The following is a 26,420-nucleotide window of genomic DNA, read 5'->3' as shown; positions in this document are numbered from 1 at the left end:
ACAGCCAATACAGAGGCTTACCAACAGTCAGTCTTCCCACGAACTATTGGCGTGTGGAACAGGGTAGGAGGGATCAGATATTGGTACCGAAAGTACTCTCCGCCACACACCATTACGTAGCTTGCGGATATGATGAAGATGTAGCTGCGGTTGTTCCATAACCGTACACGCCCATGCGCTCGATGCCACTATCTGTGAATATTAGGCACAAAAGTCCGCAGAATTTAACAAGCAAGGAAGAAGTTCCACGTATCACAGACGTACACATCTAAATTCCGCAGTTTAAAATTTTGAATTCTTCAGAGCCTGCAGCGTTATAGATGACTTCTAAGGACCTTATCGTATACAGTAAGACAAAGCGCTGCTGTAATCAAAGGCTCTCTATTAAGGTATTATTTTCTGTGCTACAAGCTTATTTCGACTCCACAGTCATTATCAAGCTATTTGCATAACGTACCGTTGATGCTGTCGCCAGCACCATATGCTACTGCGCATCGAATGTGTAGCGCAGACGAAAATGTTATTCTCTAGGTGTGTTCTGTCTCAGCCGTGGAATTTGTTGCTGAGCAACGGTCTAAGAATTATTTCACATTTTAAGTAAGTTGACGTATTTGTCAACTAAAGCTGTGAAACTTGCGGAAAATAAAATTATTTTGGTTATCATTGCAATGTGGCTCCCAAAAAGTGACGGTCGCTTCTCTCTGCATTACTGTGAAATATGCGCACGCTTTCGTTTACACTCATTTTTCTCACCTTACTAATTTTTACTAATCTCTTTACTAAATTCCACCGATAACACGTCTTCCTCTTCTTCTTCAAAGCCTTCAGTGCATCACGAAACTAAGCGTAAATCAAATTAATTAGTGTGCTCTTTAAACACATACGTATAGTCGGTTGTACGAGGTATGTATTGTGTTCTTATTTATATCTTAACTGTCTGTATATTACATTCCATACCAAATTTAAAAACTGCAGTTACATATGTGTTGTTACCAAAACAGTAAAAGAGTGAAACGAATGTCTGATTTCCGACTTAAAATACAAATTGTGTTGTATGGTACTGTTGTATGTACTTTTGTCTCTATTTTACTACTATAGCAGTGCTTAGTACTGAGATTCGCCATGTGGTTTCGTGTTCAGCACACATATTTCACTCACATAACTTTAATAGGAACATGTATATTCCTCGGATGTTGTCAGAATAATAAAATCCTGTGTAATGCACCAAGGTTGTTTGCATACGTTTTTGGAATTTAAATTCTCTCAATAATTTGACGAAATACAGAAAATTATTTTTTTGCGTCAGAAAGCTGCTAGATAAGACACATAGGTAGAGCCGACTATTTAAGTGTTTTAGTCCTTTAGTATCCAAAGATACTGCGTTATCAAAAGAGTTCTACTGTTCTTTATCTGTTACCCTATTTGATCCACTGCTACCGTCAGTGTCCGTAACTACCGCTCGAAATGCTTTGCTGTTTAATATCTAGTTTCGGAATCTCCGTCTTACCATTAAATAATTTCTCTAAAATTTTCCCGTGTCTCTTCTACGTACACAACCTTCATTATCACATCTCGTGGAAATCGGGTTTTCTGCCAGATATCAGCGTCTTCGAAACACGATATTTCGACGTCATTACTTGACGTCTTCATCAGGATGAAAACGTCAAGTAATGACGTCGAAATATCGTGTTTGGAAGACGCTGATATCCGGCAGAAAACCCGATTTCCACGAGATGTCATCAAATCGTCGGGAAAGTCTAAGAAATTACAACCTTCATTATGGTTGTTAAAGCAGTTATTAGCGATGGTTGAATCATGGATTGCACAAAATTCTATCGGACGGATTCCTCTTTTATTCGTTTCTCTCTGTCCACATTTTCCTACAATTTTTCCTTTCTTTCTTTTTCCGCAGTCGAATTCCAGTCACAGTCCAATTTTCTTCTCTAAAGTCTCTCAGTAATCTCATATTACTTTATCATACATTTTTTCAGCCCATTCATTATCGCGCGGAACTGGAAGGGGCGTTGGACAAGGATGTTGCGTGTTCCCTTTGTTGTTCAATTTACATCACTAAGAGATTATTGCGAAATGATTAGACGGAAAAAGGGAAATATGTATTGTTGGGAAGAGAATACAATGTTTAAGATTTAGTGAAGATATGGAAATAATCGCAGAAAGGGAACGAACTGTAAATAAAATAGTAAGATGTCTAAATGAACCTCGTGAATGGGTTGAAAATCAGTACAGCAAAAACAAAGAGTATGGTGACACTGGCAAACATTAACTTGGGACAAATTTTAATACCTTGGAAGTGCTATCAACGAAGACTTCACATGTGACGAGTAGTGAAAACTGAAAGAGGAGGTTATTATCTGGTGAACTAGATAAAGATCTGAGAAAAAATTTGGAAAGTATTCTTTCTGGAGTGTGGCACGGTATGCGGCTTAATATGAACATAGGCGAGAGGTTGGAAAAAGTCTAGAAGCATTTGAGATATTGATAAGGAGGAGAATGGAGAGCATAAGTTGGCTGAAAAGAGTGAGTGACGGAAGACTTTAGGAAGGGGTTGATGAGAAGACTGATGCAGATTTTAACAGGAAGGATGAGGAACTGGATGGTACACCAGTTGAGATGGGAGTGCTTCCTGACTGACATTTCTTAAGGACTATGTTGTGAGAGGAGAGTGAAGGGCAGGAGGAGATACAAGGTGACGGACGGCATCAAAGGAAGCTGAAATTTTGTGGACCTGAAGAGGATGGCAGAAGACAGGAGAACATGGAGATACAATGTGAAAACCTGTGCGTAGAACACCAATCATGATGATGATGATGGTTCATCATCTGTATAGCGTTGGCGTAAGGAATTTGTACTGTTGTGATGAGTGTTGGCATATTGTCTTTCTTCGCTACGATAACGTTCTCTCAATGCTGCTCGTAGAAGCTTACCCGCATTCCTATTCCCTTATTGACCGTAAAAAACCTATTTGGTTTTGTATTGATAAGCTTCTTACCCCCTTAGCAGGAGTCCTTTCTACCACAGAACTTTGCAAATACCCAATATATCACACTTTAATTTATTCATTTCAGTTTTTAAATTTTCTTATCTCCTACTCCATTAAGGGATGTGACATTGCACACTCCGACACTTCGAATTGTAATTTTGTTTCTCTTGATGATTACATCCTAAGTAGTCCCCGGCCACACATAACGTATAGATTTTGGAGAGCGTGCGGCTGTAACCGATTAAGAGTACAATCATGTGACTGTGTGGAAAATGAAAAGAATGTATAACTGACTGCTATACCCAAAATTTCATAGCTAAATTATTTACTTTATAGCAGTGCCTCTGTTGTTAAGAAAACGATGCAATGTTTCTTCAGACAACATTAATGTCCGAAGGAACCTTACATACTTTCTACTTAACAACGCAGGCACTGTTACGTGGTACTTGTTCATCGATATCAGGCAGCAACTTTCAATTAAAATGTCCTCCCTGGATGGGAATTACATAATGTATGTACGACTCAGGCTGTGACGCAGGGGCGTATGGGAGTGAAGACGGCCGCGGTGGCCGAGCGGTTCTGCGCGCTTCAGTCCGGAACCCCGCGACCGCTACGGTCGCGGGTTCGAATCCTACCTCGGGGATGGATGTGTGTGATGTCCTTAGGTTAGTTAGGTTTAAGTATTTCTAAGTTATAGGGGACCGATGACATCAGATGTCAATTCTCATAGTGTTCAGAGCCATTTAAACCCATTTGTCTGGCAGTGAGTCGTGCACGGATAGCCAAATCTGGTAAGGTGACTGCTTGCGTAAGGCGGGAAATCCAGGTTGGGGTCCCGATCTGGCACATATTTTCACTGTCGTCATTCCCTTTTGTAGCTGATGGTTGTTCACATTCGTAACTGCGGATACTTCTCATGTTAATTATTTACTACTAAACTATTTACTAATGAAACATAAGTATGTCAGGAAAGAAAATGATGGTTTATATTTCTGTGTTCAGAAGAGTAGTTGATTTCATTTTCGAGAGTAATATTTCGACAATTCGCCCACCCGTCTTCTTCGGTTGCTGAGAGTCGCGTTACGCATTCTGGTTAGTTGAACTCCAACGGGACTGTGAAACACTGGAGAGGTCGACTCCCAGTGCTAGCAGCGCCGTTTGATGTTAATTTATGTTTCGGCGACTGCGCTGTTATCCCGTAAATCCTACATTTTCTGAGCTTTTTAAAACTCTGTTGGATGAGACAGCTGTCGGCGCCTTAAAAAATTGTTCGCCTGACACCAAGCGTTACTAAAAGTCATACCTACATCCCGGCTATTAGGTTCCCGATACCTTGATTACGATAGGTTCCTTAATTACGCTATGCTAGAAACTTGGTGTTGGCACTACGACACTGGTCTCACAGTATTTCATTCAGTTATTAAACTCGAGATTGTGCTGGGCGAAAGCTGATTAATTCCCTTATATCTTTCCTCAGCTTTTCTGATGATGTCTCCCACGTAAGGTAAGCCACATTCAAATTAAATGCGCTCCAAGTACAGCTATCGGGGACCTAGATCGTATTTAACACTACAAAAGGGATTTTTTATCTTTGCAGACCCGAGCGAAATAACTCAGACGGCCTCTTTTCTATCCGGAAATTAGATCTTTATAAGGCAGATATGCGATACTAGCTCTCAACCTCTTCCTAAGGCGTTGATGGTTATGACTATAACGCCCGCTCAATTTGTTGGTGTGAGTACTCGTTAGTTCGGAACACTATTAGTAGGTTGAGGAACTGTTGCATAGTCATAGTGAAGGATATAGCGACGCAATTTTGAAATTTGTATTGTTTAGGAAACTCTTTGATCGTTAATTTACTTTATGACCAGTTTACAGCACTTCAGGCTTTCAGGTACTCCTACAGAGTACAGCATTATATCAGTGCATACTAACATCGGCTTTCGCATCATGTAATAGTAATTGGATCTAATTTTAATTTTATTTTTCTTCCTAGTTTTTTGTGACAAAGAATTTTTGGATAATCATCTTGTATGTCTATCTCCCTAGACTAGTATACAGGCTGGTCACAAACAGTCTGAAAATCATGTAAGGATGTTGCAGCTGAGGGTGTACTGAGAAATAATTGTTAAGAAAAAAATCGATACGTAGTCCCGTTTCTGAGTGATTTAGCATTGCGGTTAACCAGTCAGGTCGTTATACGAGCAAAACCAAACAGCCTGGTGGAGGCGGTGTCACCAAACGCGCATTTCAAAGCAACCATACGTAGCTATTGCTCACACGGCTTCAATTTATCATTTTCGAAAAAAGGCACATTTTAACTGATAACTTACAGATGCACCAATTATCATGTGCAAATGCTTGCGTTTTGAGGGCGCAATGAGCTGAATAGTTAACTTCAGTACTATATAACTCACAGACGACGCAAAGCATCGAATCTCTTTCTTAATGGTTATTTTTCAACTCAACGTCCCGTGCAACACCCTTCACCAACACTATGCGATCAAAAGTATCCGGAAACCCCAAAAACATGCGTTATTCATTTTAGGTGTATTGTGTTGCCACCTACAGCCTGGTACTCCATATCAGCGCCGGTAAATGCCAAAAGACATCTCGCTTGGGCTAAGGAGCGCTCACATCCGACGATTTAATAGTGGAAAAACGTTGTGTGGAGAGACGAATCACGGTACTCAATGTGGCGATCTGATGTCACTAGACATCGTGCGAGAGCAGAATCGGGCGCTCTGCGGAACTCACAGACTTCGAACGTGGTCAGGTGATTGGGCGTCACTTGTGTCATACATCTGTACGCGAGATTTCCACACTCCTGAAAAACCCTAGGTTCACTGTTTCCGGTGTGATAGTGAAGTGTAATCGTGAAGGGAGACGTACAGCTCAAAAGCGTACAGGCAGACCTCGTTTGTTGACTGACAGAGACCGACGTCAGTTGAACAGGGTCATAATGTGTAATAGGCAGACATCTATCCAGATCATCACACAGCAATTCCAAACTGAATCAGGATCCACTAAAAGTACTATGAAATTAGGCAGAAGGTGAGAAAACTAGGATTTCATGGACGAGCGGCTGTTCATAAACCACTCATCGCGCCGGTAAATGCCAAAAGACATCTCGCTTGGACTAAGGAGCGCAAACATCCGACGATTTAATAGTGGAAAAACGTTGTGTGGAGAGACGAATCACGGTACTCAATGTGGCGATCTGATGGCAGTGTGTGGGTATGGCGAATACCCGGTAGACGTAATCTGTCAGAGTGTGTGTGGCCAACAGTAAAATTCGGAGGTGGTGGTGTTATGGTGTGGTCGTGTTTTTCTTGGAGGGGGCTTGCACCCCTTGATGTTTTGCGTGGCACTGTCGCAGCACAGGCCTACATTGATGTTTTAATCACCTTCTTCCTACCCACTATCGAAGAGCAATTCGAGAATGGCGATTGCATCTTTCAACGCGATCAAGTACTTGTTCATAATTTAAGGCCTGAGGAGGTTTACGCGATAGTAACATCCTTTTAACGGACTGGCCTGCACAGAGCCATGACCTGAATAATATAGAACACCTTTGGAGTTGTTTGCAACCAGGCCTCACCGACCGACATCGATACCTCTCCTCAGTGCAGCACTACGTGAAGAGTGGGCTCCCATTCCCCAAGAAAACTTCCAACACCTGATTGAACGTATGCCAGCGAGATGGAAGTTGTCATCTAGGCTAATGGTGGGCCAACACCATACTGAAATCCAGCACTACCGATAGGGGGCACCACGAAGCTGTAGGTCATTTTGAGCCAGGTGTCCGGATGCTCTTGATCACATAGTGTATTTATGACCACCCAGTATACAATATATGTTAGCTACAAGACAGACACCGTCAAGAGATAGAAACACCACAGGAAATTACGATAAAGGAACTCAAATGACCAGCAGTGCGGGGACGCCGTCATGTGTTTACATTTTTCAACGTGCATATGCATAAGGTCAGAAATCTATCAACGTATCGTGCTTGGCTGGAAAGCGTTTGGGAAGAACTCAACAGCATTCAAATCAAAAATGCTAGTAAATCTGAAGAAAGCAGTATTTGATCAATGCATTCTTCATGTGATGACATATGGCTGCGAGACATGGACACTGAACTCATTTACAATAGGGAAACTTGGGACAGCACAGAGAGCCATGGAGAGATCAATGCTGGGCTATACAAGAAAGGATAGGAAAAGGGCAGATGACATCCGGTCTCTGACGAAGGATAATGACATCTTAGAGACAGTAGGTTCCTTGAAATGGCAGTGGGCTGGCCACGTCGCAAGAAGAATAGACAAGAGATGGACGAAGCTAGTACTGGAGTCCGAGAGAGCACCGGAGGCCTAGGGGAAGACCACAAGACAGATGGGACAAAGACATCAAGAAGATCGCTGGTAACACCTGGCAGAGAACTGCCCAAGACCGTCCCACTTGGGGAAGACTGCTGAAAGCCTACCTGAATCCACGACTCGAAGAGGACACATCATTTAATGATTGAATTAGCTGATGATGATGTTGATAATGATGATATTATAGAAACAAGCTTTTTTTTCTTTATCTTTGATATACTAGTTTAGGACGACATATGTCTGATTGTGATCTTGCAGATCGAAACCCGTCATACAAGAAAGTCTAGCAATCAAAGTCTGTTTCATGTCCTAAGAGTTCTATTCATAAATGTTGCAATTCTTTCACTAGACCCTCTTTGTCTACGATCGTCCGAACTGTTCATTCCGAAGAAAACGATTGGGTAACCAGTCGAAATATTGTCCATAAAACGGAAATGAACAGCTGAGTTTGACAGCTGAAAACACTTCGAGAAGGAAGCTAGGAATTGCACAAAAGTTGCTCTTTGGCATGAGTATCGCATCATCGTCATCGGCAGACGTTCTTTGTCGTCGATGCTCTGCCGACAGAGTACAAGAGTGTGTGCAGCGAGCGGGGTGCCGGCCCGCTGCGTGGCGTGACCCGGCGGTCCGCAGCGGCGCTGGGCGAGTGTGTGCGCGTGCCGCGGCGCTCCGCGGTAACGAGGCCACCCCACAGCGTGACGGGGCCGGCGCTGGGGCCGCGCGCTGCCGGTCGATAGCGCCGCCGCCGCCGCCACCCCGCCACGGAAGAATAACTCTCCGCCCGCCGCCGCGCGCACCCCCTGCGCCGACGTCACGACACGGTGTACTCGCCTGCCCCTGCCCGCTACACCGGCTGCAGCAAGTGCCTCCCGACACGGCCACCTGCTGACGTGTCACCCCTCGGATAGCGGCACTGTCCCACTTGGAATTCCGTTCAGAAACCAGTGGAAACCTGTGTTCAATATGACAGTTTTGATGAAAAATGACCCCTAAACGGCCAATTCGAGTTTTAGTGGTAATTCTTTGTTTTTTTTTTTTTTTTGTTTTTTTTGGAAGTAGAAGTTCAGGAGCTACATTTCATTCTTTTCCTTTTATTTATACTTCTGCTAGTTCTTGTCTCATTCGCTCGTTCCAGGCGCTCGTAATTACCATAGTCCGAGGTATGCGAGAGATAGCTGTAGCTTACAATACTTTTCTTTCGCCTTTGGGCAGACCTGAAGTGGATGTTCAGTACGTTTCCTTATTTCATTTGTAAATGATCGAATTCACTTTTGATGTCCTGCTGCCTTTCTCTCAAGTAACACAAATTACCGCCTCAAGTGAAGGGTTCTTCAAAAAACGGTTCAAATGGCTCTGAGCACTATGTGACTCAACTTCTAACGTCATCTTCCCCTAGAACTTAGAACTACTTAAACCTAACTAACCTAAGGACATCACACACATCCATGCCCGAGGCAGGATTCGAACCTGCGACCATAGCGGTCCCGCGGTTCCAGACTGTACCACCTAGAACCGCTCTGCCACCACGGCCGGTGAAGGACTCTTCAAATATGAATACATGTTCTGATGGAACTTAGAACAAAATGGTTCAGATGGCTCTGAGCACTATGCGACTTAATATCTGAGGTAGTGAGTCCCCTAGAATTACTTGAATCTAACTAAACTATGGACACCACACACGTCCATGGCCGAGGCAGGATTCGAACCTGCAACCATAGCGGTCGCGTGGTTCCAGACTGAAGCGCCTAGAAGCTCTCGGCCACACCGATCGGCGAACTTAGGAACAAATACTCTGTTTAAATTTAAAAAGCGTTGCAGTCGAGAAAATCTTGTCAGTATTGCATTTCTATTACCACTCTACTACAGACCGAGAGTGAAACTAAATGATCAACTATCATTATCAAAAATTCTGGAAACATCCCCCAGGTTGTGGCTAAGCCATCTCTTCGCAATATCCTTTATTTCAGGAGTGCTAGTCCTGCAAGGTTTCGCAGGAGAACTTCTGTAAAGTTTGGAAGATAGGAGACAAGGTACTGGCGGAAGTAAAGCTGTGAATACGGGGCCTGAGTCGTGCTTGGGTAGCTCAGATGGTACAGCACTTGCCCGCGAAAGGGAACGTTCCCTAGTTCGAGTCTCCGTCCGGCACACAGTTTTAATCTGCCAGGAAATTTCATATCAGCGCACACTCCGCTACAGAGTGAAAATCTCATTCTGGATCATTTACAAGTTAAATATTTCAATATAGAAGCTACTGGAAACTAACACAAATTTCCATTTTCAAGACAAGTAAAGCTTTAAAGACATGAACCAAAAATATTAACGAAAGACATTAACGAAACTCGCTTCACTTGCAAACATCACATGTTCCATAGTAAACGTCCTGTTCCTGTTTCAAGGTACAATATTGAGCGTGATCGACGAAGGATGACTTAAACGTACACAAGGTGTGTAAATAGTTTTAACGATACGGAGATTATTACTTGCCATGAAACTCTGTAACTAAGGAATTAACTACATGCTTATTTCTGTATTTACTTATTGTTTATTTAGCCAGGCGATATTAGCGCACTAATGTCCTGTCTTACATCTGGCTAGGAACATTGTACTCCAAACATATTACAAAGACATTCACAGGATAATAGTAATAATAATAATAATAATAATAATAATAAATGGCAGTAAGGTTGAAAACAATAAGTGACACTAACAATAACAATGAAAATAATAATAGTGATAATAATAGTAAAGGGATTTACAAATGACATAGATTAGCTTAGTACATTTGAATACAAGTTTAGTATTATAGAAACAGAGGAGGTAAGGAAAGAGGAAAAGATTGGTTCAAATGGCTCTGAGCACTGTGGGACTTAACATCTGTGGTCATCAGTCCCCTAGAACTTAGAACTACTTAAACCTAACTAACCTAAGGACATCACACAACACCCAGTCATCACGAGGCAGAGATAATCCCTGACCCCGCCGGGAATCGAACCCGGGAACCCGGGCGTGAAGAAAAGATTGAAATGACATTGGCTCTGAACACTGGACTTAACATCTGAAGTCATCTGTCGAAATGACATTAACAGTGGCTGTTAGAAAAGAAGAGAATTTAAATGAGGAACTCTGGTAGCAAGGGGGAGGAAAAAGTTGTGTGGGAGGGAGTGCGGACGAGAGAGTTGCAAACTAGTACATGGGAGAGATGGCCTTTGTGATAGGTGGCCATTAACTGTCCTTCGAAGTTTGGAGGGAATTTAATTTCTCTGATTATTTGAGGTTGTTCCAAAGCCGCATCCTGATACAGAAATTGATTTAGAAAACATGGCAGTATTATTCAAGGAGTTTTAGTATATCAGACGCGCATATTTGTAGACTTTTCACAAAAGCAGCACAAAAAATACAACCTCTTGTAGTGCAACAATTTACATGGTAGAAAGTGGCGTAAACGGCTTACGGTGATCTAGGGCACATTCTTTCATGTTATTATAAAATGTCACTAGACTGAAGCAACGACTAACAATCATCGTGTGTTCCTAAGCACACTACCGTCTAGAAACATTACTCTCTCCTGCAATACAGTGCAGCTGTTGAACTTATATTTTATAAACATATGCATAACCAGCTATGGTTTCGCAAATAGAATTCTTCTCTGCAAGTAAATGAGAAGGTCACCATTTAACGTTTTCCTATAGTGGCCGCAGAAAACCGATTCGAATAGCAACGACTCTCAGCATCAACAAACTGCAGCAGAAAGATGTGCATTTGTCGTCACCAGAGTACAAATATTTCGTCTGACCACATATAGTTCACTTAACACTCAGGAATCCACAGTCGCTCGAGAGACTGTAAAATCTGGCTGTATTTTTGGGCGTCAGAAACAAAATAATCAATTTCAAAAAGTGTATTGGAATTAATGGTAAACCCAAAGTAGGACATCAATGTAAATATCCAAATGGTTCAAATGGCTCTGAGCACTATGGGACTTAACTGCTGTGGTCATCAGTCCCCTAGAACTTAGAACTACTTAAACCTAACTAACCTAAGGACATCACACACATCCCTGCCCGAGGCAGGATTCGAACCTGCGACAGTAGCGGTTACGCGGTTCCAGACTGTAGCGCTTAGAACCGCACGGCCACTCCGGCCGGCTGTAAACATCCAAATTCCTGAAATAATACGAGAATGATTGTAAAACAAATGAAGGAGTATGGAAATCACCCTACCACATTTACAGTGACAATATGGACCAGTTGGCGAAGCAGGCTAGCGTTTCTGATTCTATAGTGAAAGTCTGTCTACCATCGTTCAATTTCAAGATTTGCATACGGAATTTAGTCAAGGAAGAATGGGCTAAGGAAGGCCGACTTAACGTCTGCCATGAAGGTCAATACTAAGCTGCAATACAATCAGTAATTAAAAAGTGTTTTGGTTTTGAACATATCAGGCTATCAAGAATCTGGTAAGTCTCCTGGTACCAATGCAAACCAAGCATGGTTCAACTTCTTTACAAATTCGTTCGACCGACGTGAAGAATACATTTTTTGCAACTGTCAGAAGAAAAACGATGTAAAGCAATTGCTGCTTTCTTACAGTTTCTTCGAAGCATAGCAAAATCGTTTCCTTCCTAGCGTTGTGCAAACCGAGGAACACTTCACCATGTTATCCGGTTCTACTGTGTCATGCAGACATTCAGTTATAGACCAAAAATGGTTCAAATGACTGTGAGCGATATGGGACTGAGGTCATCAGTTCTTAGAACTACTTAAACGTAACTAAGCTAAGGACATCACAAATATCCATGCCCGAGGCAGGATTCGAACCTGCGAACGTAGCGGTCGCGCGGTTCTAGACTGAAGCGCTTAGAACCGCTCGGCCACACCGGCCGGCAGTTATAGACATTTCTGATTCTATACGAGGTATTGAATTGTGTTTCTCAGATTTCCCTTGCTGTCTGTAGTTATATGAATGCTTCAATCTCCAGGTGTAAACTCCCAAATTTCTGTTGACTTATTATTTCATATTCAGTTTCATTTACAGTCCTAATTACGTTAAGATTCCTTAGCTATATGTCCCATCAATGGATAAAGTTATATAGTCTTAACTCTTTCTTCAAACTCTTCGAAATCTTCTCTGTACAGACGTTTTCACGTTTGTATTCAGATTTTGGTGGTACAGAAAATCAAACAAATTATTCGTTCTAATTTTTGGATAATGAACTAAAATAAATCAATAAATGTAAGAAACATAGGGCAGTGACTGAATTTTACATTCATAAAACTATAAAAGTTGCACTTAAAGCCCCGAAAATTTCTTAACAGCTCATAAATATCACAACACCATCGTCGAGAATTGATAGTTCTCAACCTACTAACCAACTTCTTGTATGGATAATGTTTTTCTTCTCCTTATTATTTCTTGCTTAACGTACTCTAATTAATGCGGAACAATACCACCTTATAAAAAGTAACTACAAGGCGTAGACTGTGTTTCAATACATGCCACAAATCACTTTGCTGGTTGCCGAATAGAAATCAAATGGTAGGATGGTTGATCAAAAAGTTAACGTTCGAAGACCGTACAGTCCAGAATCCGTAGGCCAACCAAGCAAAATCACCGTAAGTACTGAGGTAATCATCCCGCCGACCCTCCAGGTTGAAAAGAACCCCGTTTGAAGGAGCCCTCTTGGTAAAACACGGTGCCCTGTTGCGTGAAAAAGTCCGTAACTGCCTGCTGCATGTAGTCCGACAAGTATCGTCGACCCTTCAAGGCCTTTTTTAAGGAACCAAAGACGTGATAAGCACGGGGGTAGCAATCAACAGTATGGGGCGGGTGCTCGATTGTGTCCCTCTTGTGTTGGAGGTGCTTCTGCGTTACGACATTTGCGATAAAAGGAAGTGCGTTATCCTGAAGCAGCAGCACCCTTGGCGCACCATTTGACAACGGCGGTCTCCGACAGACATGTTGCCTCAAACACATACTTCATTATATGTAAATTGGACATTGTGATGTATGTATATGTAAACTGAAGGGGTATAACTGCTATCTGCTGGAGCGGGACATCAAACGGCAATAGCGGCGACGAGCGAAAACGTGCTCCAGACCGGGATTCGAACCCGGAATCTCCTGCTTATTAGGCAGGTGCGGTAACTCCTGCACCATCCAGGACACAGCGCTATCCCAACTGTACGAACTATCTCGGTACGCCACCTATCTGCAATCCCTGTCCATTATATTCCCTTTCGCTACTTAGAGATTCCCACGGGAGGTCGGACGTATTTGCGCATTCGCAATGAATAAAGTGGATCCATTGCCCAGCCAAGCTTGTCCGTCATTTAAATGCCTGGTGGCTGTTCCTTCCAATGAACAGACACGACTCAGATCCCGCAGCGGTGAAGCATATGGGCATGTGGATCCAATGTTCTGGGATATATACAGGGTGTATAAAAAAGATTGGCGCAAACTTACACGGCTGAAAGTACGCGATAAACGAAGCACAAATATCAAGTAAACATGGGCTCTAAAACGCATACCTGCAGAGTTATGAGGTATTCTTGATTTTCAATTTTGTGAAACAAACGTCTTCTACTCCAAGCTCTTTGCTTTCTATATTTTGGACAGTGGTAGTATGGACGAAAACAAGTAAAATGTAAAGTAAACATGTCCTCTAAAATGCATACCTTTAAAGTTCATTAGAAGAGTTGTGTTCCAAAGTACCGATGATGAACAGGTACTCATAGCTGTTAAGGTACGCATTTTAGAGCACATGTTTACTGGACTTTTTTTCTTGTTTTGATCCATACTACCACTTCTCAAAATATGGAAAGCAAAGAGCTTGCAGTAGAAGAGATTTGTTTCAAAATATTGAAAATCAAGAATATCTCATAGCTCTTACGATATGAGTTTTAGATCCAAAGTTTACTCGACATTTGTGCTTCTATTATCGTGTACTTTCAGCCGTGTAAGTTTGATCCATCCTTTTTGGTATACCCTTTATGTACAGGGTGATCCACTGATAGTGACCGGGCCAAATACCTCACGAAATGAGCATCAAACGAAACAACTACAAACTCGTCTAGCTTGAAGGGGGAAGCCAGATGGCGCTATGTCGTCCCGCTAGATGGCGCTGCCATAGGTCAAACGGCTATCAACTGCGTTTTTTAAAATAGGAACCCCATTTTTATTACATATTCGTGTAGTACCTAAAGAAATATGAATGTTTTGGTTGGGCCATTTTTTTCGCTTTGTGATAGATGACGCTGTAATAGTCACAAACGTATAAGTACTGGTATCACGTAACATTCCGCCAGTGCGGACGGTATTTGCTTCGCGATACATTACCCGTGTTAAAATGGACCGTTTGCCAATTGAGGAAAAGGTCGATATCGTGTTTATGTATGGCTATTGTGATCAAAATGCCCAACGGGCGTGTGCTGTGTATGCTGCTCGGTAACCTGGACGACATCATCCAAGTATCCGGACCGTTTGCCGGATAGTTACTTTATTTAAGAAAACAGAAAGTGTTCAGCCACATGTGAAACGTCTACCATGACCTGCAATAAATGATGATGCCCAAGCATGTGTTTTAGCTGCTGTCGCGGCTAATCCGCACAACAGTAGCAGACAAATTGCGCGAGAATCGGGAATCTCAAAACGAAGATGTTGAGAATCCTACATCAACATCGATTGCACCCGTACCGTATTTCTATCCACCAGGAATTGCATGGCGATGACTTTGAACGTCGTGCACAGATCTGCCACTAGGCACAAGAGAAATTACGGGACAATGACAGATTTTTTGCCCGCGTTCTATTTAGCGACGAAGCGCCATTCACCAACAGCGGTAACGTAAACCGGTATATTATGCACTATTGGGCAACGGAAAATCCACGACGCCGGCGACAAGTGGAACATCAGCGACCTTGGCGGGTTATTATGTGGTGCGGCATTACGGGACGAATGATAATTGGCCCCATTTTATCGATGGCAATCTAAATGGTCCAATGTATGCCGATTTTCTACTTAGTTTTACTGATGTTACTACAAGATGTTTCACTGCATGACAGAATGGTGATGTACTTCCATCACGATGGACGTCCGGCACATAGCTCGCGTGCGGTTGAAGTGGTATTGAATAGCATATTTCACGACATGTGGATTGGTCGTCGAAGCACCATACCATGGCTCGTACGTTAACTAGATCTGACGTCTCCGGATTACTTTCTGTGGGGAAAGTTGAAGGATATTTGCTATCATCATCCGACAACGCCTGACAACATGCGTCAGCGCATTGTCAATGCATGTGCTAATATTACGGAAGGTGAACTACTTGATGTTGAGAGGAATGTCGTTACACGTATTGCCAAATGCACTGAGGTTGACCGACATCATTTTGAGCATTTATTACATTAATGTGGTATTTACAGGTAATCACGCTGTAACAGCATGCATTCTCAGAAATGATAAGTTCACAAAGGTACCTGTATCACATTGGAACAACCGAAATAAAATGTTCAAAGGTACCTACGTTCTGTATTTTAATTTAAAAAACCTGCATGTTACCAGCTGTTCGTCTAAAATTGTGAGCCATATGTTTGTGACCATTACAGCGCCATCTATCACAAAGCGAAAAAAGTGGTCCAAGTAAAATATTCATATTTCTTTGCGTACTACACTAATATGTAATAAAAAATGGGATTTCCTATTTTAAAAATAACGCATTTGATATCCGTTTGACCTATGGCAGCGCCATCTAGCGGGTCAACCACAGCGCAAGCTGGTTTCCTCCTTCAATCTAGACAAGTATCGTTTCTTGTAGTTTTATCATTTGACGCTTATTTCTTGAGATATTTCGCCCGGTCACGATCAATGGACCACGCTGTATGTTCACACAGAAAAAAAGTGGATTCATTTCCCAGCCAGGCTTATCAGTTATTTGGATGCATGGTGTCTTTTTCTTCGAAAGAACAGACACCACGCAGATCCCACAACTGTGAAACGCTATATGTAAATATATACAAATAGTGTTTCACAGCTGCGGGATTTGTGCGGTGTCTGTTCTTGAGAAGGAAGACACACCATGCATTCAAATAACATACTTCATTCTCTGGTTTATGTCCACCGGCGTTTGTGCTTCGGCGGCCAAGAAAAGAATAACAGCACGTTTGTCCTGTTACGAAGTATTTGGTAATAACCTCCCCATATTTCACGTTTCCATATTTGCCGACCGCGGGTCGGATTTACACGCTAATCCGTTACCTACATGCTGATGCCTTTATACCCGCATCGTAATGTCGCTACGTTGCACATACGCTGCAGTAGCAGCTCGAAACAGAAACTTTTTGATCGACCCTTGTATATCGATTCAGTATGTTAGACAGTAATTGAGGATAATTATCGAACACATTCATTATGGAGTGAAGTATGACACCATTAAATGGTGGTGTACCTGCTCCTTTAATTATCACTGTCTATCTACGCTGTTAGCTCGTTTACACACGCCTAGAAAAATAACTTTACTCCTTGCTAGGAACTAAATGATTTCAGTTATTAAGGTCTGTACCGTTATTTTCTGAGCAATACTTTATCTGCACGACTTTATTTTCTACTCAAACGAGCTACTATCGAGAATTTGAACCTGATACTCATTATAGTGGTAAAGGAAATGCGGCGTATAGATATAAGTCCATTTCGGCAGAAAATATCTAGACTATGTGAAAATCACGAAGAGTGTCCACCACGCACGTACCATTTTATTCGAAACATCGAATATCCGTATTATCTATTTGTTTAACAATTTAGGTAAAGCGAAATGTATTTTACTGATATTTGAGAACAATATACAACAAATCTTAAGTTTATCATTGCTGAAGTGTCTGTTCTTGGTGATTTCCTCACATTTCCAAGAAAAATGATTACATATCTCGTTGGTGGAACTCGACGCTTGTCATATCGGCGATGATGACTGCATGTCATCTCCGACATGATCTTCATGCATGCCTCATGAAGAGTCAAGGAAACACGTGATACTACGTCTGAATAATGTTAACTTTAAGAAATGGTTCCACATTGTGGAACTTACAGTACAACGTTAAAACGGGCCATATAATCTACGGCGAAGCTGTTACGACTCAATAACACCATAATTCTTGCAAGTGAATGGGGCACGTCTCACCCTTCCATTAAAAGTATATGCTTTATATCTCTTCCTACAATCCATAAATAAACCAGAAAACATTGCCACAAAATAATTTACCGATTTTGGTGGCGCCATGATTTCCCTCTGAAATTGTCAAACAAGCTGCCTACATGTAATGCAAAGCGTACAAAATGTGGGCGGCAGCTAATCTGATACTGTCTTGACGTTAGTGTATGTCTACTTAGGGATGCTGATACCTACATTTCCTGCGCTTAAGGGAAGTATGAGCTGCCACGGAAAAATGTTATTTTGCCACGACAAAAAAGTGAAAGATAACAATATATTTGATAGGGAATGGGGCAGTTGTGTAGCTCTTAACATCTAACAGAATAATTACCTCCAAGGAAACGATTTTTCACCTCAGTATGCGTTTAGTGAACACTACATCGACTAAGACAGTGTGATGGGAACTACATCTGCCGAACGTTCACAATGAAGTAACTAATGCCGAATCTCTCGTTAACCAAGTCACTGAAATTCATGGAAGGAGCATAAGTATTGGGCTATCTGCTGTTGGATACCTGTGACGTGATCATACATGTGTTGTCATATAGTGTTCAATATAATAGAACGAAACTCCGTGACTAGTACACCATAGCACATACTACGTATTCGTAAAAGACCACGTCACGTAAAGCATGCCAGCCATACCAACCATACGCCACAAAACGAACTCTGCATTCATGAAGGACTACACCACGGAAAATATACCAGCCCTGCGACGTGGCGCAAATTCTGTATTCATAAAGCCATAACTTTGTATACAAGACTAGCGAATTCATATTTAGAAAACGAAGGATTTCGTAGTATATTGTTTTAAGTAGTCAGTTGGACATCTTATAAATACCGGAAGGATCTGAAATCGTTGATCGATCATTCGTTGTTAGCAGAATAAACTACTCAGTGCAACATACACTGACAAAGTTTATGCCTTTTTATGCAGGTACTTCGTCTAGAAATACGTATGGTCAGCACAGTTTTGGGACACAACTGTTCTGTGCCTAGTTTGTAATTATATTTCTGTATACAAGTCTGCACAGCTAACGAAGAGAGTTTAAAGCCTTGTAAAACTACATACTTTACTTTTGCTTGTGTCCACCCCATATTCGCTGGAGAATGAAAGAAGTAGCCTTTGGTTAAACAGGGAAATGACCCAGTTTATGAACTCTGGTGCCTTCTTCATTATGCGTTCCTTAATATAAGAACTTGTTCCGCATAAATTTCGCCTTCCTTAGATAAAAGCTAAGCAATAACGAGCAGGTGTGTCTTATAGGCACATCAACTTCTGCTACAGACTTGCTAAAGTTCTCACTTCGTTCATAGTGTCATGTTGAACTCATATTACACGCTCGTATGTCACGGAAGATTAAAACTGTACTTTCAGCCAATTTTCATATGATAAATGTCTTCAGAAATTCTGTGTAACAAAAACCTGGGAATGGAAATAAATTTCACATCAAACCATTTAATAACACATGCAGAAAAAGATGTTACTAAACAGAGCTAGTGTCTTTGTATTGGGAGTTAGAAACTGCTAACCTTCCTGCCGAAAGTGCTGCAGCTTTCCTCGTCAGCATTTGGACAGCCAGGTGAGATGAAGTTATGTCCGTTCCTGATTGCTAGTATTTTTGGCAATATTGTGCACTAATTGAAAAATGCTACACAATGTCTCACATACTGAACAAAACTCGATAACACATAAAACAAAAGCGCAACACTACAGATGACGACCAATAGTCAAACGAAACACTACACTGCACGACATCTCGTCAGTTTATTCCCCTGACACAGATAAACATTTTTCACAGAACGCAGAGGAAACTATGAAAATACTCTCTCAGCATTTCATTATTCCTCCTACACTCTCATGAAATACTGCCACAAAGATCGGATGCGAAAGAGAAAATTAAGCTGTCACGTTGTGATACACTGCAACTGGAAATTGGCTTACTAGAAGGCAATTGTTGTATTGTACGTCAAAGCATGTATTTCTTCGGGATAGAAACGTCATTTGGCGGTATTGTAAATCTAGACCCTCTACTGTTCCTACATGCTGCTCTTCAATATTCCTTTTAAGGCTGGTAACACAGTTCCAGTCCTGCCATGAAGGAAGGAAGATCTTGGTTGCTTTGGCAACCCGCTCGACTGAGTACAGTCACAGGTAACAGACACATTCACAGGTACAGTAGAAAAAACAACAAAAATTATATGTAAATTTTTCTCTCACTTTCGGATGAGTATGTTATAAAAGAAAGCCGGCCGGAGCGGTTCTAGGCGCTTCAGTCTGGAACCGCGCGACCGCTGCGAACGCAGGTTCGAATTTTGCCTCGGGCATGGATATGTGTGGTGTCCTTAGGTTGGTTAGGTTTAAGTAGTTCGACGTTCTAGGGGTCTGATGACCTCAGATGGTAAGTCCCATAGTGATCAGAGCCATTTGAATCATAAAAGAAAAGTATATATCTTTTATTTTTGTAATTCGTTATTCTTTCTAGTGGTTTGGCGCCATCTGCTGCTTTTGCAGCCTTGTACTATTTTTTCTTCTTCTCTATATATTATACCATATATTCTCCATAACCCGTCTGAAATATTTTAGTCTTTGTGAGCGCCTTGGATGGCGACTCTACAGGTTCTTCCAATGTCAAGTTTACTAGTTCTGGATGCTAGTAGTGTCCCACCGATTGTCCTGTTCCCTAGTAAAGAATTACAGCATCGCACTTAATCTTCATAGACCTTCTTCGATTCGTTCGTCTTCTACCCAGTTAATTACGTACTTCTGGCGCACCGTATTTCAAATTGTTCAAGTCGTTCCTCGCTTTGGAGATTTATGTTTCAGTTTAACGTACTCCATTCTCCAGTACATACAAGATATTTTATGTCGAACGTAAATTTTATCCGAGTCCGCAAACCTACTTGTAATACCATCCAAGCCTAAATCATTCTATGTAACCCATCTCTCATGTAATTTATATTCTCAAAATGTAACGACTTATAAGTCGGTTATTTACCTTCCTGTTACACTAAACACTTCATTACGTGGACGTTCCATGTGTTTCTATGCCAATCAGAAGTAAGATGTCTCTCATTTCAGATGCTACTTCATAGTTTAATTGGCTTGTAGTTTGCTAATTCCGTTATGAATCTACAATTTACATGTCCACTAGGGGAAAGCACTGTGAGAATGTTTCGCATTGGAAGTCTAAGGGCCGCACAACTGAACTGCAGAAATATCTCAAAGCTCAAGATAAGTATCTAATTCACGCGCAATGTGGCCACAACAGAACAGTATTCTCTGATGTCCCGTTCAAAGAATGTCTGTGTTCCGTAGTGTTAAGTGTATAAAGAAGAATGAACAAAACAATAGGAAGCCTTTTCCTCGTTGCGGCCGTCGTCACTGTCCACGTACTGGGCCAGTAGCCAGAGTTCGGCCCCGGAATTCTAGCAATTAAATGGAAAATTCGCTTTCAAATTGGTCGTTGCGGCTCGCTGGACGTCGGCACGCGGCTAATAGAGACCCAGCATCGCTCATACGACCAGGAATGCGAGGCAGCTGCCAGTCTGGGCTCCCGCTGTCGACAGCAAGTGGTCTCTGCACCGCGGGTGGAAACATTATCCCCAGGTTTACTCCTGCGTACGTTGTTTTCCAGTGGCACAGTTTGCAATTTATAGCCGTCAAAGCCCCGCGGATGCTATAACCTTCAAAAGTTACTTATTAGTCAGTGCGTCAAAACAACTGCCTTAGTATTATGAGTCTAGCAAAATACTGCCATCATTCCGGAAACTTAATTTTGAAAAAAATTATATTTCAGAGTAATGTTTCCAAGTTTCTCGAACCTAAATTTACTTCAGTTTATTGCTTTCTTTGAACTACAGAACGTTTGTCGTTCATATTGTTGAAACTGTTCCACTCTCTCAGTTAAACGTCACGATATATGACCGAACAATCAGCAACAATCCACAAAGACGATGTATATACTACTGAAATAAAATTATTGGAAAACTGCACACAAATTTAAACAATTTAATATACAGTTCAGTCTATGCCTAGTGGTTCAGTAATTTAAGACACTGTTAAGAATTACAGTCACTTGTTTTTAGAGATCTTTTGAGGATTGGGGTGATGGCATATTCTCTTTGCACTACTCTTATGGTCCTTTGACTTCTAATTAATTAAGCACAGTAAAAAGAATTTTTTATTTCGTAAAAATGCCCTTAAAAACTTCTCATCTCTAGGCAGATGTGTTTATTTAACCTTGGTTTGTGAGCGTTTTCGATATTCGAAGAATTCAATAAATTTCCATTCCAACAACGTTCCAAACTTCAAGGGTAATAATGTCACTAGATGTACCACGCAGAAAGAGAGACTCTACAATAATGATTATTTATCATGTAGGATTTTATTATTCATACGTGTTCGTGACAGGAAAGACGTAAACAGAACATTGTGCGACGTTTCCTCATAGTCTAGTCAATTTATTTTACTAACAACAAAATATGTAGTGTAATGGAAACAACTGTAGCGCTGGTGATAACTATTTCAGACAAAATGTTGAGGAGATGAAGAAAGTCCTCACTCTGAGAGCGAAACACAGAAATGAATATGCCAAGCAACTTCTTGAACAGCAGTATTTATGAATCTCGAGTGATTACTGCCCACTACAAAAGCAACGTTTAATGACCATGCAGACGATAACAAATCCAGTACAGATGGCAGTAAATGGAGTTAGGGGGCAATTGAGTTAGTATTCGTTATGTTTCAGTTATCCGAAATTTCAGGAAGATACAAAAAAATCAATTTAACCAAAATTGGCGACGTCCATGCTTAGTGATCGTGGCATTTTTGTTTTTTGTTCCCTTAGAATTGGGTATTTCGCTTAACGCCTCTGTGAAGGAAACAGTTTGTCGCCATTGTCCCCAATATCAATGCCGCAACCACATAAAAGCCAGCCAGCGTTATTGCAGAGACATTGTGTTCCACAGCGCATGCCAAAGCTTGTCTGTTCTGTGGTGCTAGCTAATAGACTCTTGTTGGACATACTGAACAATTGTTCTGTGTCATATAGGGAACCACCATTAATTTGTTGAGCTGCGAAGGAGACAATACACAAAAGATATCCGACATTGATCAGTGAATTACGTCTAATCAACAGAATTCCTCTACAAACTAGTTCCTAAATTCAGTGAAAGCAACTGTTCTTCGCCAAGTGAAAGGACGACGTCACCAGATTATTACAACCGATAGGGGAGGACATCGACTCAGCCATCTGAGCTACTTTCCTCTTTACGGCTACATTAACAGGTCAGTAAGAATTACTGTGCTGAAGCACACATAACTGCAACTAAACACTTTCCACTATATTCGTTCATTTTATTTACCTGTTTATCTAAACTGATCAAGCTTTCTTGGATACTACAATATACAAAATTTTTGTTAAATAATGAAAATGACTGTAATATCATTATTATGATAGATGTACTAATATCTTCAAATAACGTCATGTTCGCTAGTCAGTTACCAAAATATCACGGCTATAATGATAGACTAACTACACTCCTGGAAATTGAAATAAGAACACCGTGAATTCATTGTCCCAGGAAGGGGAAACTTTATTGACACATTCCTGGGGTCAAATACATCACATGATCACACTGACAGAACCACAGGCACATAGACACAGGCAACAGAGCATGCACAATGTCGGCACTAGTACAGTGTATATCCACCTTTCGCAGCAATGCAGGCTGCTATTCTCACATGGAGACGATCGTAGAGATGCTGGATGTAGTCCTGTGGAACGGCTTGCCATGCCATTTCCACCTGGCGCCTCAGTTGGACCAGCGTTCGTGCTAGACGTGCAGACCGCGTGAGACGACGCTTCATCCAGTCCCAAACATGCTCAATGGGGGACAGATCCGGAGATCTTGCTGGCCAGGGTAGTTGACTTACACCTTCTAGAGCACGTTGGGTGGCACGGGATACATGCGGACGTGCATTGTCCTGTTGGAACAGCAAGTTCCCTTGCCGGTCTAGGAATGGTAGAACGATGGGTTCGATGACGGTTTGGATGTACCGTGCACTATTCAGTGTCCCCTCGACGATCACCAGCGGTGTACGGGCAGTGTAGGAGATCGCTCCCCACACCATGATGCCGGGTGTTGGCCCTGTGTGCCTCGGTCGTATGCAGTCCTGATTGTGGCGCTCACCTGCACGGCGCCAAACACGCATACGACCATCATTGGCACCAAGGCAGAAGCGACTCTCATCACTGAAGACGACACGTCTCCATTCGTCCCTCCATTCACGCCTGTCGCGACACCACTGGAGGCGGGCTGCACGATGTTGGGGCGTGAGCGGAAGACGGCCTAACGGTGTGCGGGACCGTAGCCCAGCTTCATGGAGACGGTTGCGAATGGTCCTCCCCGATACCCCAGGAGCAACAGTGCCCCTAATTTGCTGGGAAGTGGCGGTGCGGTCCCCTACGGCACTGCGTAGGATCCTACGGTCTTGGCATGCATCCGTGCGTCGCTGCGGTCCGGTCCCAGGTCGACGGGCACGTGCACCTTCCGCCGACCACTGGCGACAACATCGATGTACTGTGGAGACCTCACGCCCCACAGGTTGAGCAATTCGGCGGTACGTCCACCCGGCCTCCCGCATGCCCACTATACGCCCTCGCTCAAAGTCCGTCAACTGCACATATGGTTCACGTCCACGCTGTCGCGGCATGCTACCAGTGTTAAAGACTGCGATGGAGCTCCGTATGCCACGGCAAACTGGCTGACACTGACGGCGGCGGTGCACAAATGCTGCGCAGCTAGCGCCATTCGACGGCCAACACCGCGGTTGCTGGTGTGTCCGCTGTGCCGTGCGTGTGATCATTGCTTGTACAGCCCTCTCGCAGTGTCCGGAGCTAGTATGGTGGGTCTGACACACCGGTGTCAATGTGTTCTTTTTTCCATTTCCAGGAGTGTATAATCTTCAAATTTATAGGGGCTGCGGACCCGTATTATTTAACACAAAAATAAAGTACAATACACAATTCCGCAGTCATTTCTAAAGCAGAAACAGCTTCAGTAATACCACTATCAATCCGATGGTTCTAGCTGTACGCGGGTTGAAGCGCAACTCCAAAGACAGACTCTCAGTGGTAGTTCAGGGGTACCTGCTGAGCATTCTTGTGCAAGGGCTCACGGTCTCCGACACCACGATCCAGAATTGTGGCACGCCGTGTGCATTCTTGCCCCAATTGGCTTTGTATGTGTATTGCACTGAAAATAGTGCACAACAGTGCAAATGTCGGTCTGTGCTGTGTTCACTGTTTCCTTTCGCTCACGATACAGTGGTTGACAACAGCATACACTCTCTTATCACAGTGTGGTCATTCTGTTCCGTCAGTATACGGTACAGCACGCAAAAAATGCTCAATTGTTCCCTTACAGGTATTTTTCAAAAGATCGATCATGATCGCAGAGTGTATATCGAGGGGCAGTAGTCTACATCTACATCTACATCTACATCTACATTGATACTCCGCAAGCCACCCAACGGTGTGTGGCGGAGGGCACTTTACGTGCCACTGTCATTACCTCCCTTTCCTGTTCCAGTCGCGTATGGTTCGCGGGAAGAACGACTGTCTGAAAGCCTCCGTGCGCGCTCTAATCTCTCTAATTTTACATTTGTGATCTCCTCGGGAAGTATAAGTAGGGGGAAGCAATATATTCGATACCTCATCCAGAAACGCACCCTCTCGAAACCTGGCGAGCAAGCTACACCGCGATGCAGAGCGCCTCTCTTGCAGAGTCTGGCACTTGAGTTTATTAAACATCTCCGTAACGCTATCACGGTTACCAAATAACCCAGTGACGAAACGCGCCGCTCTTCTTTGGATCTTCTCTATCTCCTCCGTCAACCCGACCTGGTACGGATCCCACACTGATGAGCAATACTCAAGTATAGGTCGAACGAGTGTTTTGTAAGCCACCTCCTTTGTTGATGGACTACATTTTCTAAGCACTCTCCCAATGAATCTCAACCTGGTACCCGCCTTACCAACAATTAGTTTTATATGATCATTCCACTTCAAATCGTTCCGTACGCATACTCCCAGATATTTTACAGAAGTAACTGCTACCAGTGTTTGTTCCGCTATCATATAATCATACAATAAAGGATCCTTCTTTCTATGTATTCGCAATACATTACATTTGTCTATGTTAAGGGTCAGTTGCCACTCCCTGCACCAAGTGCCTATCCGCTGCAGATCTTCCTGTATTTCGCTACAATTTTCTAATGCAGCAACTTCTCTGTATACTACAGCATCATCCGCGAAAAGCCGCATGGAACTTCCGACACTATCTACTAAGTCATTTATATATATTGTGAAAAGCAATGGTCCCATAACACTCCCCTGTGGCACGCCAGAGGTTACTTTAACGTCTGTAGACGTCTCTCCATTGATAACAACATGCTGTGTTCTGTTTGCTAAAAACTCTTCAATCCAGCCACACAGCTGGTCTGATATTCCGTAGGCTCTTACTTTGTTTATCAGGCGACAGTGCGGAACTGTATCGAACGCCTTCCGGAAGTCAAGAAAAATAGCATCTACCTGGGAGCCTGTATCTAATATTTTCTGGGTCTCATGAACAAATAAGGCGAGTTGGGTCTCACACGATCGCTGTTTCCGGAATCCATGTTGATTCCTACATAGTAGATTCTGGGTTTCCAGAAATGACATGATACGCGAGCAAAAAACATGTTCTAAAATTCTACAAGAGATCGACGTAAGAGATATAGGTCTATAGTTTTGCGCATCTGCTCGACGACCCTTCTTGAAGACTGGGACTATCTGTG

Source organism: Schistocerca serialis, chromosome 2 (genome assembly GCF_023864345.2).
Source record: "Schistocerca serialis cubense isolate TAMUIC-IGC-003099 chromosome 2, iqSchSeri2.2, whole genome shotgun sequence".
Classification (NCBI taxonomy): Eukaryota; Metazoa; Arthropoda; class Insecta; order Orthoptera; family Acrididae; genus Schistocerca; species Schistocerca serialis.
This window is presented reverse-complemented; position numbering follows the sequence as displayed.